The sequence below is a fragment of the Bos indicus x Bos taurus genome, chromosome X, assembly GCF_003369695.1.
Source record: "Bos indicus x Bos taurus breed Angus x Brahman F1 hybrid chromosome X, Bos_hybrid_MaternalHap_v2.0, whole genome shotgun sequence".
Classification (NCBI taxonomy): Eukaryota; Metazoa; Chordata; class Mammalia; order Artiodactyla; family Bovidae; genus Bos; species Bos indicus x Bos taurus.
The window spans coordinates 86,209,012-86,223,063 of record NC_040105.1 but is presented as its reverse complement, the minus strand read 5'-3'; the positions used below and the strand labels follow the sequence as shown (position 1 = coordinate 86,223,063).

General features: G+C 43.2%; 1 protein-coding gene across 7 annotated transcripts in view; it reads left to right on the top strand.

Annotated features, from left to right (window-relative positions):
* Positions 1 to 14,052, top strand: part of TMEM164 (transmembrane protein 164) — a 179,014-nt gene that overhangs the window by 47,209 nt on the left and 117,753 nt on the right. The gene's annotated exons all lie outside the window — the stretch shown is intronic.

Here is a 14,052-nt window from a genome sequence, read left to right as displayed (position 1 = left end):
CCTATTAAAAATGTTGATTCCTGTACTCTTCCCCAGGCCTATTTGAGTCCAGGTAAGGGGGAGGGGAGTTGACCTGGGGATATGACTCCAGGTAATATTTGTGCACCCTGAACTTTGAGAATGACTGCTCTGTAAAATGACCTGAGGGGGTTTGGAGGGTGGTTCTGGGAAACTACCACCACTTCCATTTCCCTTACTGTTAGACTGAATGAGTGGGTGGGGGAAGTGCCGCGTTAGACTGAATGAGTGGGTGGGGGAAGTGCGGCATTTGTCCATGTGGAAGTGGGAAGAGGAAGTGTTTTCCTGAGTGCTAATAGGTAAGGATTCTCTACTGAAAGGAAATTGAAGAAAAGTGGAGACACTGACTAAACAGAATTAGATGGCACTTAGCATCTCAATATTTGTTGAATTCCTACCTGAATAGTTGAGAGGTGATTGGGCATGGACACAGGAGTGTTGTGTAGAAGTTACTGACTTGGTTTACATCCATGTTTCTTTTTAATGAGACCACCCTCTTCTCCATTTCTGCCTTGTCTTTATTTAGAGTGGAAGTAGCCAGTCATCTGCCACATATTTGGGGTTTTGTGGTCATTGAAGTGTATGAATAGATGCTACATGGTGCCACTCAATGGTTGTACCTAAGTATAACCCTACTAATCAAAGTGAGGATATTGTGTTTATTTTAAGACAGTGGTTGTAGAGTTCAGTCTTTTTTTTCAAACACTGGCTCCATGGAGGAAAGCAAGGTCCTGTGTTTCATTGCTTTCCAAGCATTCCCCAACAACTGTTGAATGGGTTTTGTTCCAAAAGTTTCTTTGGAAATCTGTTTAGAATTCAGATTGCATTTTCCCGTGGAAGCAATATTCTTGGGGTTCTGGTTCCCAGACCAGCTGGCAAAAGCCTGTTTAATCTGGAATGGAATGGAAGTAGAGTCCCTCAGCCCCTCAGCAGGATTCCAAACAGTGTGTTTTATTATTTACTTTTGGTTGGGCTGGGTCTCCGTTGCGGTGTGTGGGCTTTCTCTACTTGCAGTGGGGCCGCTCTTTGTTGTGGTGCCTGGGCTTCTCATTGCAGTGGCGTCTCTTGTTGTGGAGCGTGGGTTCTAGGTGCGTGGGCTTCAGTAGTTGCAGCATGCACGTTCAGTAGCTGTGGCACACGAGCTTAGTTGCTCCATGGTATGTGAAATCTTCCCAGACTAGGGATTGAACCTACATCCACTGCATTGGCAGGTGGACTCTTATCTACTGGATTACCAGGCAAGTCTCCCTAACAGTGTTTTTATGGGAAAAAAGCACCAGAGTTTCAGACCTATGATCCTTGGCATATGTTCACACATCCGAGTTGCATTCTCTGAGCAGAATCATGGGGACTTGTGGGAGGGAACAATTCAAAGTCGTTCACATGGCTTCCCAGATCTTGTGTGATCTAGCTTCTGCTCACCCCTCCAGCATCATTTCTTAGGGGTTTCCCCTTGCACTCTATTATCTAGGCAAAAGGAGCTGCTTTGGGTTCACTGAATATGTTTTTGTAACCTCTGGGCCACTGAACCCTTCCTTACCCACACTCTTCCTTCTGCAACCTCCTTCCCTCACCTACTGCCCAGTGGTGGCTTTGTTACAGGCTCTCAGAATTCTGATCATAGGTTTTAATTCATGTGTTTTATGTCACTTCTTTTCCCTCTTGCCAGACAAAATGCTCCACAGAAGCCAAGACCATATCTTGGTTAACTTGCTGTTGTTTCCCCAGCACTTAGATTGGGGTCTGGCAGGAGGTGGTTTCTTCAGAATATAGCAGGTTGAATGAATGATTTAGCCCAGACCCTCTCAACCTTTTTGTAGCTGCTGTACCCATGTTAGATCTTCGTGTGCTCAACAGATTAAGCTGAGGCCTGCGTCAATAAGAAGATAATATTTGAGTTGTGTAGAATTTGTAACTGCTGTATCCATAGCTCACCTCTGCCCTCCAATCCAAGAAAGCATATGAAAGCGTCTACATCAGCTTCAATTCTTCCTTATAACATGGCAAAAAGCATTTTGCAAGTGAGCTAGAGGAGGGATAAGATACAGATGAATAGATGTGTAAATAATTTGCCAACTTCAGTACTCTTTTTCATCATAAATCACTTGCCTCACCTCTCTTTGCCTGCTGAGACATACCCATGGGCAGCTACGTGGTTCTGAGAAGCACAGATCTGGTCCAGTGCTGATGTGGGCTTTGAGATTGAGAAAGGGCCAGTCTTTTGCCGGAGTCCGTCCTTTAGTTAGCAGTTGTTCTGAGAATAGAATCTAAGGCCTTTGACTCCCAGGCCATTATATCTTCTTGCAGAGGTATCCGTTCTATGAATAGAGTCTGCATGCATTGAAACAACTTCCCCTTCTGTGGATATTCCAGGGAGTCTCGAATCACTTGACCAGGATCACAGCTGGTGATAGACTGAGGGAAGCAGAAGGGTGAAGGAATGCAAAAAGTACATTCTCTAATTTCAGTTTGGTTCATTAATGTGAGGCCTGGGGAGAGGGCAGGGAGTCCAACTTACCCAAGGCACTGCTTATGCAATTGAGACTTAACAGATGGCTCTTTATTATGCTAGGATTGCACATCTGCAGAGTATAGAACATGACTGAATGCTCAGTGGGTATTTCTTGATTATGAGATTTGCTGAAATCACTCTGCTGGTGTGATGATAATACCATTTAGGACTCTTTATATCATTGAGCATTTAATTGGTAAGCATGTGGTTTGATAAATGAGGTGGTGGTTGTTGCTGTTATTACTTTTATTACTTTTAAGGAGCTCCTATAGAGCTAGAAGGAGCCTTTTGGCCATTTGGTTTGGGCCCTGTGTCATCTGTTAAGAATTGCATAGGGACCTTAATGCTGTTTGTACTTCTGGTTATGATTCTTGTGTGTTTCTTCTGCTCAGAATAGAATTTGCCATAGGACTGAGTGAAAGGAAACAGCCTAATGGGTCACACTAAGTAAACTTCACATAGGTAAAGTTCAAAGGAATTTAGTTTTCCCATCTGCTGGTCCCTGGAGAGGAAGGGAAAGCAGGGCTTTTCCAGGTGTAAGCCTGCGATCCAAGGTTGGATTCTTATGGAAGCTATGTGGCTGGTTGGAGAGGGCAGCGTAGCTCATTTCCCACCTACCTTCCTGTAGGACACACTCCAGGAGTCTACCATCAGGCTGAGTATTTCTCCCTGGTGAAGAAGACCGCTAACAGGTGGCTAATTAAAAATATCATAAACCCTAAAGCCAACCTCAGAGACTTGTGAGAGGTTAAGCCTTCTTCCACCAGGCCACGCAAAGTCCTTGGAGACTGGCAGGCCAATAGCATAATGAATGTCATTCCCTACACCACTTTAAGAAAAGGTAGCACATAGTTTTGTAGTCCTTCAAATTGTCAGTATTTTGCTCCATCATGGTTTTGTTTCCACACCTCTTCTTTAATGTCACTGAATAAACTCTCATTTGTCTGTCTGACTGTCTGGACTGAGGGAAATAGAATGAGCCTAGAAGGGCCATTCTTGAAGCCATGCATCACCAAATTCTGGGCTGTTTGCATATGCCTCAGTTTCTCCTTGTGACGTGATAAAAAGTGGTTTTGGTTTTAGGTAACAATGCAAAGCTTCCTGGAGTGAACCAAATGTGGAAAGTGTTTTAATTTGAGGCAGTTTTCAGAAAAGAACCTCTTCTGGTAAAGAAAGACTCCCTTTTCCTTTTTTTTTTTTTTCTTTTCTTTCTTCCTCTTTTTTTTTTTCATTTATGCCTCATCACATTTTGTCCAATTTCAGCTCATCGCAGGCTGTATTTTCTTTTTGATTTCTGCTTTCCAGAATAGCCCCTGAGTGCAAAAAGGGAACAAAAGGCCAACTCCTTGGCTTTCAATTTGCAGCATCCCCAGCCCTTTCATCCATCTCAGTGCTCCCCTAGTTGGGAACAAAACCCAAGCTCCACGGTCAGAACACATACAGAGGAAGAACATTTTTTTCAAACTCCAAGCCCATGCGGATTTCATGTTTCATTGTCACACTGATTCGCAATACAGGGTCAGGTGCAGGTAGGGAAGCAAGAGAGGACCTGGAGGAAAAAAATTGGCTTGCAACCTTCGCCAAAGCAGACATTCCCATCGCCAAAGCAGACATTCCCATTTGGGGGTCAGAAGTTCAATTAAGAAGAAAGCGTACTCTTAAGGGTTTCATTTGCTAATCCAGGGCTGCTTTCCTTCTTGAGAGCTTGTGTGTCAAGGTACCCAGCCTGGAAGATGCAGCAGGAGTTTGATGTGCTGCCTGGTTGGGCACCAGCTCAGACTCCATGCCTTTTGTTCTCTAGTTTCCTGTCAATTCTTCAGTGTCTACTTTTCCTCTTCTGCCTCCTTTGGTTGCAAATCACAGACCTATCTCTTTGTGCTCCGAGCTTGTTGTCTTGGTTACAGACTTCTTTGGCCTGCCTTTTTTTTTTTTTTTTTTTTTGAGGGGAATATACTGCTGAAAGAAGACTTTTAAAAATAGCGACTGAGGGCTCTTAAAAAATACTAAGGTATCAGCAGTGGGTAGAACTGGGGTTTGCAAACCTGGTTGTACTTTGAAATCACCTGGAGTGCTCTGAAATGCTGCTTAGGCCCCAGGCTCAACCAGCTGAGTCAAGATTTAGGGGACTGAGCCTCAGGAATTGGGATTTTATTTTCAGTTAACTGGCTAGGAGATCCTAATGTGCATTCAGCATTTAGAACTATTAAGGTTTTTCTTTCTTAAATTGAAGTATTGTTGATTTCCAATGTTTCACGTGTACAGTAAAGTGATTCAGTTATACAGATTTATGTATTTTTCAGATCCTTTCTGAAGGATGGTAGCTCAGCTGGTAAAGAATCCGCCTGCAATGCAGGAGACCCTGGTTTGATTCCTAGGTTGGGAAGATCCCCTGGAGAGGGGATAGGCTACCCACTCCAGTATTCTTGGGCTTCCCTGATGGCTCAGACCATAAAGAATCCGCCTGCAATGCAGGAGACCTCGGCCCAATCCCTGGGTTGGGAAGATCTGGAGAAGGGGATGGCAATCCACTACAGTATTCTTGCCTGGAAAATTCCATGAACAGAGGAGCCTGGTGAGCTACAGTCCATGAGGTTGCAAAGAGTCAGACACGACTGAGCGACTTTGACTTCACTCTCCATTATAGGTTATTATAAGATATTGAATTTAGTTCCTTGTGCTATACAGTAAATCCTTGTCGGTTATCTATTTTGTATATAATAGTGTGTGTATTTTAATCCCAAATTCCTAATTTATTCCTCCATCACCCATTCCTCCTTCAGTTTAGTTCAGTTCAGTCGCTCAGTAACATCTGATTCTTTGCAACCCCATGGACTGCAGCACACCAGGGCTCCCTGTCCATCACCAACTCCCAGAGTTTACTCCAACTCATGTCCATTGAGTCGGTGATGCCATCCAACCATCTCATCCTCTGTCGTCCCCTTCTCCTCCTGCCTTCAAACTTTCCCAGCATCAGGGTCCTTTCAAATGAGTCAGTCCCTTGCATCAGGTGGCCAAAGTATTGGAGTTTCAGCTTCAGCGTCAGTCCTGCCAATGAATATTCAGGACTGATTTTCTTTAGAATGGACTGATTGGATCTCCTTGCAGTCCAAGGGACTCTCAAGAGTCTTCTCCAACACCACAGTTCAAAAGCATCAATTCTTTGGTGCTCAGCTTTCTTTATAGTCCAACCCACATCCATATATGACTATTGGAAAAACCATAGCTTTGATTAGATGGACTTTTGTTGGCAAAATAATGTCTCTGCTTTCTAATGCCTCTGCATTCCCCCTTGGTATCCATAAATTTGTTTTCAGTCTGTGTATTTGTTTATATTTTATAAATAAGTTCGTTTGTATCATTAGAACCATTGAGTTTTAACAGCAAAGCCAAACAGTTGGGTTTTGGACTGTCTTAGACAGGTGAGGTGGAGAAGGCAATGGCACCCCACTCCAGTACTCTTGCCTGGAGAATCCCATGGATGGAGGAGCCTGGTGGGCTGCAGTCCATGGGGTCGCTAAGAGTCGGACACAACTGAGCGACTTCACTTTCACTTCTCAATTTCATGCATTGGAGAAGGAAATGGCAACCCACTCTAGTGTTCTTGCCTGGAGAATCCCAGGGACGGGGGAGCCTGGTGGGCTACCGTCTATGGGGTCTCACAGAGTCGGACACAACTGAAGCGACTTAGCAGCCGCAGCAGCAGCAGATAGGTAAGGAGAATATCATCAACTTTTCTGTGCCTTAGTTTTTTCTACTTAGGAGAGCAACCCGTAAAGCTTGAGGAGCTAAAGAACCTAACTAACCGCCATGTCATTACTGTCACATACAAAAGAGTGGCACCTTTGCTTCAAAAAAATATATCCAATTATCCAGCTGGCTTCATGTCTGGGCCATAACAGTGGCTTGAGGCAGTCTCGAGGATTAAAATAAATCTTTCCAGTTGCTTGAAGGAGGAGCTTACCTATGGGGAGGCACAGCAATTTCACTTTCCTCCAGTATTTTTCCCTGGAGAATTCCTTGGACAGAGGAGCCCGACAGGCTACAGTCCATGGGGTTGCAAAGACTCAGACATGACTTAGCAAGTAAACAACAGCAACAACATAAAGGCAATGCCACGCCTATGATCCAAACCTGAAACATTGCAAGAATATGACATGTAGCAAACAAAAGTCCCCTAGTTGTCTCTCTCATCATCAGCGTGTGTTTCCTTCAGATTTTATGTTTGATTGGTTGTTATTGAAAAACCCAAATAATTTGAAAGGAATAGAAAGGCATGTATAATTTCCTCCAACCCCTGACCCCTAATCTGTTACTTTTTCTCCCCAGAAACAAACCAACATTACCAGTTTCTTGGAAATCTTGAGAGGCATTTATGCATAAACAAGACTTGAATATTTTAAAGTGATTTTTTTGATTAGGTAATCAGGTCTATCCACCTACCAGAGACATCTGTTTGTTTCATTTATTCATTCAACAAGTATCTGATGAGCATCTTGAATGTTCCAGGCATTATGTCAGTTTCTGGATCTATAACAAGGACCGGCACACAGCCACTGCCCTCCAGGACCTTACAGTCTAGCAGGGAAGATTGTCATTTAACACAGGATGGCAACCCACTCCAGTATTCTTGCTTGGAGAATTCCATGGACAGAGGAGCCTGGCAGGCTACCCATGGGGTCGCAAAGAGTAGGACATGACTGAGGTGACTTAGCATGCACGCATGCACTATCAAATGAGAAATGGTGACAAATGTGAAGGAAAAGAACATTTTACATGTGTCACTTCCAAAACAGTGGTTGGTAGAGTCTCCTTCCCCAGCTTTCTAATATGGAGGTGTGGATGATAGACTGGAGGCAAAGACGTAAACTGCCACCTTTATTCTTGCTGGAAGTTTTCTTCTTTCTTGACAAAATTTTCATCTGACAAAATGTCCTGCTGATTGTTGGGGTAATCTACCAGCCAGCTTTATATTTATACTTGGTTGATAGTGCTGGCAGTGTGCTAGATCAGACTCTTTGTCCGACATTCTGAACTGCTTGCAGACAGGAACTACGCCTTGTATCTCTGTGTGTGCTCCGAATCCCAGCGTGGACAAACTAATGCAGACTTCAGGTGGTAGGTCCTTTTATTACAGTCTCATTTTATACCTTAGCAGTGCTTCAAGTGGTATGTATTCTCGTTTCCATTTTTAAAGATGAGAAAACAGGTTTAATGAAGGGTGTGTGTGTGTGTGTGTGTGTGTGTGTGTGTGAGAGAGAGAGAGAGAGAGAGAGAGATAGTGTAAAGCTCTCTTCTTTAAAAATACTCCTGTCCGCCCCCCACCCCTCGCCGCTGCCAAAATCCATGACCATAGTCACATAACTTCTCAGTGGCTGTGACCCTGATACAGTTGGTTCCCTTCCTTCAGGGAACTGGATGCTACCCAGCCCTTTCACAGATTGGCCTAGGCTCTGTTCCTTCCAGGTTGTCTGGATGAGTTTTAAGACAACCAGGTTATCCATCCTATTCTAAAAGTTTCTGGGATTGAGGTCAAGGTAGCAGTGTTATCCTGCCCTAAATGAGTCAGAGGAAGAGGACTCCCGTGGCTCCCCCAATGGGTCATGTCTTTCTGTACTCACTGCCCTTCTTCCCTGCTCTTCCAGCTTGTGTCTTGGGCTGGGCTCTGGCCAGGGAACAGAGTTAGCCTTGCATACGTATCCTGGGGGAGCATTTCTGTGTCTGACGTGGTGTTAGGCACTATGGGGAGTGGTGGCAGATGAAGATCTTCAAAAGACAAAGCGGGAGACAAAAGGTAAGATTGGCTACAAACAAAATCTTTGGAACTAGACAGTTCTGATTCAAGGCCTGACTTTTCCTTATTTAGTTGTGTGACCTTAGGCAAGTACTTAACCTTTCCTTAGCTCAGTTTCCTCATGTTTAAACAGAGGTGGAGTAGGGTGTGGTGGGGAACTGCACTTACCTCACAGGATTGCTATGAGGAATACATGAATATGGGGCTTCCCAGGTGTATTAGTGCTAAAGAATCCGCCTGTCAATGCAGGAGATGTGAGTTTAATCCCTGGGTTTGGAGGATCCCCTGGAGGAGGAGATGGTAACCCACTCCAGTATTCTTGCCTGAAAAATCCCGTGGACTGAGGAGCCCGGTGGGCTGCAGTCCATGGGGTTGCAAGAGTTGAACATGACTTGGGTGAATGAGCATGGGCGCACTCACACACACGCACAAATATAGTGTTAGGCATCTAGTGAATCACTCAGTAAAGAATAGCTGCTGCCATTATTATTATTAATATCATTGTCATTGTCATCATTATCACTACTACTACTATTACTAATTACAACAGAAAGGAATGATCAGTGTATAGTACCAGTATGTGCAAATAGCTTTCAGAAAAGGAATGATCAGTTGGGGTAGATGTTATTCAGGAACTCTCTGGAGGAGATAGAAGAAGTGGAATGAAATATGCCAGGAAGGGCAAATATGAAAGTGGAAGGCTGAACTAAACTGGAGTGGGGACAAAAAGAAGGAAGAAACCCAATATCTGGCATACTTGGACTCCGCTACTAGCTCACTTGTCTTTCCAGCCATTTTTGCTGCCATGTAGGCATGCTTTATTACTACTTGCCGTCAGAGGGGGACTTGTTGCCGGCTGCTCTGGCTGGGATTTAGAAGGTGTCTGTGCCCTTGTGAGTCTGAGTGAACTCCGGGAGTTGGTGATGGACAGGGAGGCCTGGCGTGCTGCGACTCATGGGGTCGCAAAGAGCTGGACACGACTGAGCGACTGATCTGATCTGATCTGATCTGTGCCATTGTGGCACAGTTGACCTGGGTCCTAAGTCTGCAACATGATTGGTAGGTTTAAAGCCTAGTTTTTATCAGCTTCCCTAAGCGTGTTGGTTTCACACTCCCCAACTTTACAAAAGACTGCTTGATTAACCACAAGGCAGATGAATGGATTGATGATGGGAGAGAGATCTGTATAGACACATAACACTTGTGTCTATCAGCCTGGTCATACCCTTCCTGAAAGCAAGGTTCCTGAAGCCAAATTACACAGGGGCTTGATAACCTAAAATCAGAACATAACAGAATTGAAGGGTCTTACCAGAGAGACCATGTAGGTACATCACACCTTTGTATTGACAAGAACATGGGTCCTTTTCTCTTTCCACTGCTGGAAAAAACATCAATGATGGTTTTTCTCTTGGATGTTTCTGTTTTGTAATTCCATACAAACACTGTGTGTGCTAAGACCATGTTATTCTCCTGAGTTCCTTTTTCATCTTCCTCATAAGATTTGGAAAATACCCACTTCTCGCCAGCAGTACAGTTAGAGTCATTTCTTCTCATTGAGTGCTCTTTTTGACTTTGCTTCCAAATTCTGGATGTTTCCAAGCAGGGCCACCACGAATGGCTATGCACTGCACAACCCTAGGAGAGGGTGCCATTCACATAGACTAGAATTGAATGGCGCCACTAGGGTTGTGCAGTGCACAACCTACACACCTATACTCGGTGGCCCTGGCATAATGCAACGCCAGCTTGCTTCATCTCCAGAAGGTTTTCGGGAGAAGTAGAGACTAGCAGTTTGGAACCATTCTCAGGAACTTAGTAAAGGGGTCTTGAAGCTGTGAACTGCTGCTTTAACTAGGAAAAGAAGAGAGAAGTTCAGTTATGGCTTCGAGAGGATTATCATCTGGAAGTGGGAACCATCATGTGGAAGGATTACTTACCTTCATTCTTACAGTAAATAAAGTTCTGAAGGCCTACTATATGTGGGTTGAAGGATGGGAAAAGATTTGCATAGGAGGAAGCATTTGAACAGGGTCTTGTATAAAACAGAATATGTATTAATAAATATGAATTGTGAGGAGAGAGTTCCAGGGAAAAGGACCAGCAAGGGGAAAGACAAACTGCATGGGGTATATGGATAGTGGTAAATAATTCAGTTTGGTTTGATAGAAAGGCTCGTGAAAAAGGATAGTGAACAATAAAGCTGGTTGTTAGGTGGGGGAAGTCAAATGAGGATGGGGAAGGGGAGGGACTGGAATGCCTAATTAAGGAGTTTGGACTTTATTCAACAAGGAATAAGGAGCCATCTGAGGTTTTTTAAAAAAATAGTTTATTGAGATATACTTCATTATCATATAGTTCATCCACTTAAAGTGTTTAATCAGTGATTTTTAGTATATTCACAGGTATGTGTACCCATTTCCACAGTCAAATTAGAACATTTTCATCAACTCAAAAAGAAGCTCCATACCATTTAGCCATCACTCCCCTACCTGTTCTACCATGCCCCCATGCCTAAGGAATGACTGCTCTGCTTTCTGCTTCTATATACTTGCCTATTCTGGACATTTTGGAGATGGAGTCATATAATATATAGTCTACTTTGACTGGCTTCTTTTTCTTAGTATAATGTTTTTAAGGTTCATCCATGTCATAGCATGTGTAAGAACTTCATTCCTTTCTATGATCAAACAATATTCCATTGTATAGGTATACCGCATTTCGTTTATCTGTTCGTTCATCCACTGATGAGTATTTGGGTGGTTTCCACCTTCTGGCTATTATGAGTAATGCTGCTACGAACATCCATGTATCTATGTATAAGTTTTTTTTCCCCCAATTTATTTGGCTACACCAGGTCTTTGTTGCTGCATGTGGGATCTTAGTTCTCTGACCAGGAATTGAACCCAGGCCCCCTGCATTGGGAGTACAGAGTCTTAGCCACTGGACCACCAGGGAAGTCCCCATGTATATATTTTTCTGTGAACATTTCTCTTGGGATGTATATAGGAGTAGACTCACTGGGTCCCATGATAACTCTGTGTTTAACTTTTTGAGGAACTGCCAAACTGTTTTCGCATATTGGGGCACCATGTTCCATCCTAACTTGCAGTGTATGAGGTTCCCAATTACTCTGCATCATCATGAATACTTGTTGATTGTCTTTTTTATTTTAGCCTTTCTCATGTGTGTGAAGTGGTCTCTCACTGTGGATTTGATTTCCATTTCCCTAATGACTAATGATTCTGAGTACCTTTTCATGTGCATATTGGCCATTCATGTGTCTTCTTTGGAAGAAATGTCTATTCAAATCCTTAGCCCACTTTTGAACTTGATAGTTTGTCTTTTTATTATTAGAGTTTTGAGAGCTATTTATGTATTCTGCATAATAGAGCCTTGTGAGAGACAAGATTTGCAATAATTTTCTCCTATTCTTTGAGTTGTCTTTTTGCTTTCTTGATAGTATGCTTTGAAGCACAAAGTATTTTAATTTTCATTAAGTCCAGTTTACCTATATTTTGTGGCTCTTGCTTTTGGTGTCACATCTAAGAATCCATTGCCAAATTGGGATCATGAAGGTTTACCATTATGTTTAATTTTAAGACTGCTGTAGTTTTTGCTTTTTTATTTAGGTCTTTGATTGATTTTGTGTTGATTCTGTAAGACGATTGTGAGGTAGGGGTCCAAAGGTCATTCTTATACATGTGGAAATCCAGTTGTCCCAGGACCATTTGTTGAAGAGACTTTTCTTATTGAAAAGTCTTGGTCCCCTTGTTGAAAATCAACTGGGAGGGTTTATTTTGGGATTTGTTTGAATTCTTTCCATTAGTCTACCCTTATGCCAGCACCGCGGTGTCTTTATTACTGTTGCTTTGTAGTAAGTTTTGAAATCAGGTAGTGTGGGTCTTCCTATTTATTCTTCTTTTCAAGATTGCTCTAGCTATTTGGGATACCTTGCAATTCCCTCTGAACTTTAGTGTTAGCTTCTCAGATTGTGTAAGGATGTCAGCTGAGATTTTGCTAGAGATTGTGTTGAATGTATCATCTGAAATTTGTGAGGTGTATAACATGATCAGTGCTCTGTTTTTTTCTTTCTTTTTAGTTTGTTTTTGGCTGCACTAATTGTTTACTGCAGCACACAGGCTCTTCCTTGCTGTGCATGGGCTTTTCTCTAGCTGTGGCAAGAGGGGGTAATTCTAGTTGTGGTGCACGGGCTTCTCATTGAAGTGGCTTCTCTTGTTACAGAAGGTTCTCTTTTTGTGGAACACAGGCTCTAGGGTGCTCAGGCTCAGTAGTTGTGTCACGTGGGCTTAGCTGTCAGATGGGCTTGGTTGCCCCATGGCCTGTGGGATCTTAATTCCTGGACCAGGAATCAAACCCGTGTCCCTAGCAGGTGAATTCCTAAGCACTAGACCACCAGGGAAGTCCCAGGGTTGTGTTTAAGAAGAGGAAACTGGCAACACTGTATGAAATGGAGTGAAGAAGGAGACGCTAGAGGCCTCGAGATCAGATAGGAAAACTGTTGCAGTAGTTGAAGAAAATGAATAGGGACTCACCCTGCTTATTTAACTTATATGCAGAGTACATCATGAGAAACGCTGGGCTGGAAGAAGTACAAGCTGGAATCAAGATTGCCGGGAGAAATATCAATAACCTCAGATATACAGATGACACCACCCTTGTGGCAGAAAGTGAAGAGGAACTCAAAAGCCTCTTGATGAAAGTGAAAGAGGAGAGTGAAAAAGTTGGCTTAAAGCTCAACATTCAGAAAATGAAGATCATGGCATCTGATCCCATTACTTCATGGCAGGTAGATGGGGAAACAGTGGAAACAGTGTCAGACTTTATTTTTTTGGGCTCCAAAATCACTGCAGGTAGTGATTGCAGCCATGAAGTTAAAAGACACTCCTTGGAAGGACAGTTATGACCAACCTAGATACCATATTCAAAAGCAGAGACATTACTTTGCCAACAAAGGTCCATCTAGTCAAGGCTATGGTTATTCCAGTGGTCATGTATGGATGTGAGAGTTGGACTGTGAAGAAAGCTGAGTGCCAAAGAATTGATGCTTTTGAACTGTGGTGTTGGAGAAGACGCTTGAGAGTCCCATGGACTGCAAGGAGATCCAACCAGTCCATTCTAAAGGAGATCAGTCCTGGGTGTTCACTGGAAGGACTGATGCTGAAGCTGAAACTCCAATACTTTGGCCACCTCATGTGAAGAGTTGACTCATTGGAGAAGACTCTGATGCTGGGAGGGATTGTGGGCAGGAGGAGAAGGGGACGACAGAGGATGAGATGGCTGGATGGCATCACTGACTCGATGGACGTGAGTCTGAGTGAACTCTGGGAGTTGGTGATGGACAGGGAGGCCTGGTGTGCTGTGATTCATGGGGTCACAAAGAGTCGGACACGACTGAGCAACTGAACTGAACTGAAACTAGGAAATGATAACAAGGATAAATTTGATATATACTGAAAAGGTTAAAGTGTCAAGGTGACAGGACTTGGGGAGTGACTACATATTGGGCCTGAGAAAGAGGGGCAGCATCAAAGATAGCTCTGGGGTTTGAGGACAGGCTAATTGATTGGATAATAGTACTTTAAAAAAAAAAACTTTGTATTTTATTTTTATTAACATTTTTATTGAAGTGTAGTTGATTTACAATGTTGTGTTAGTTTCTACTATACAGCACAGTGATTCAGTTATCTGTGTGTATACACACACACAC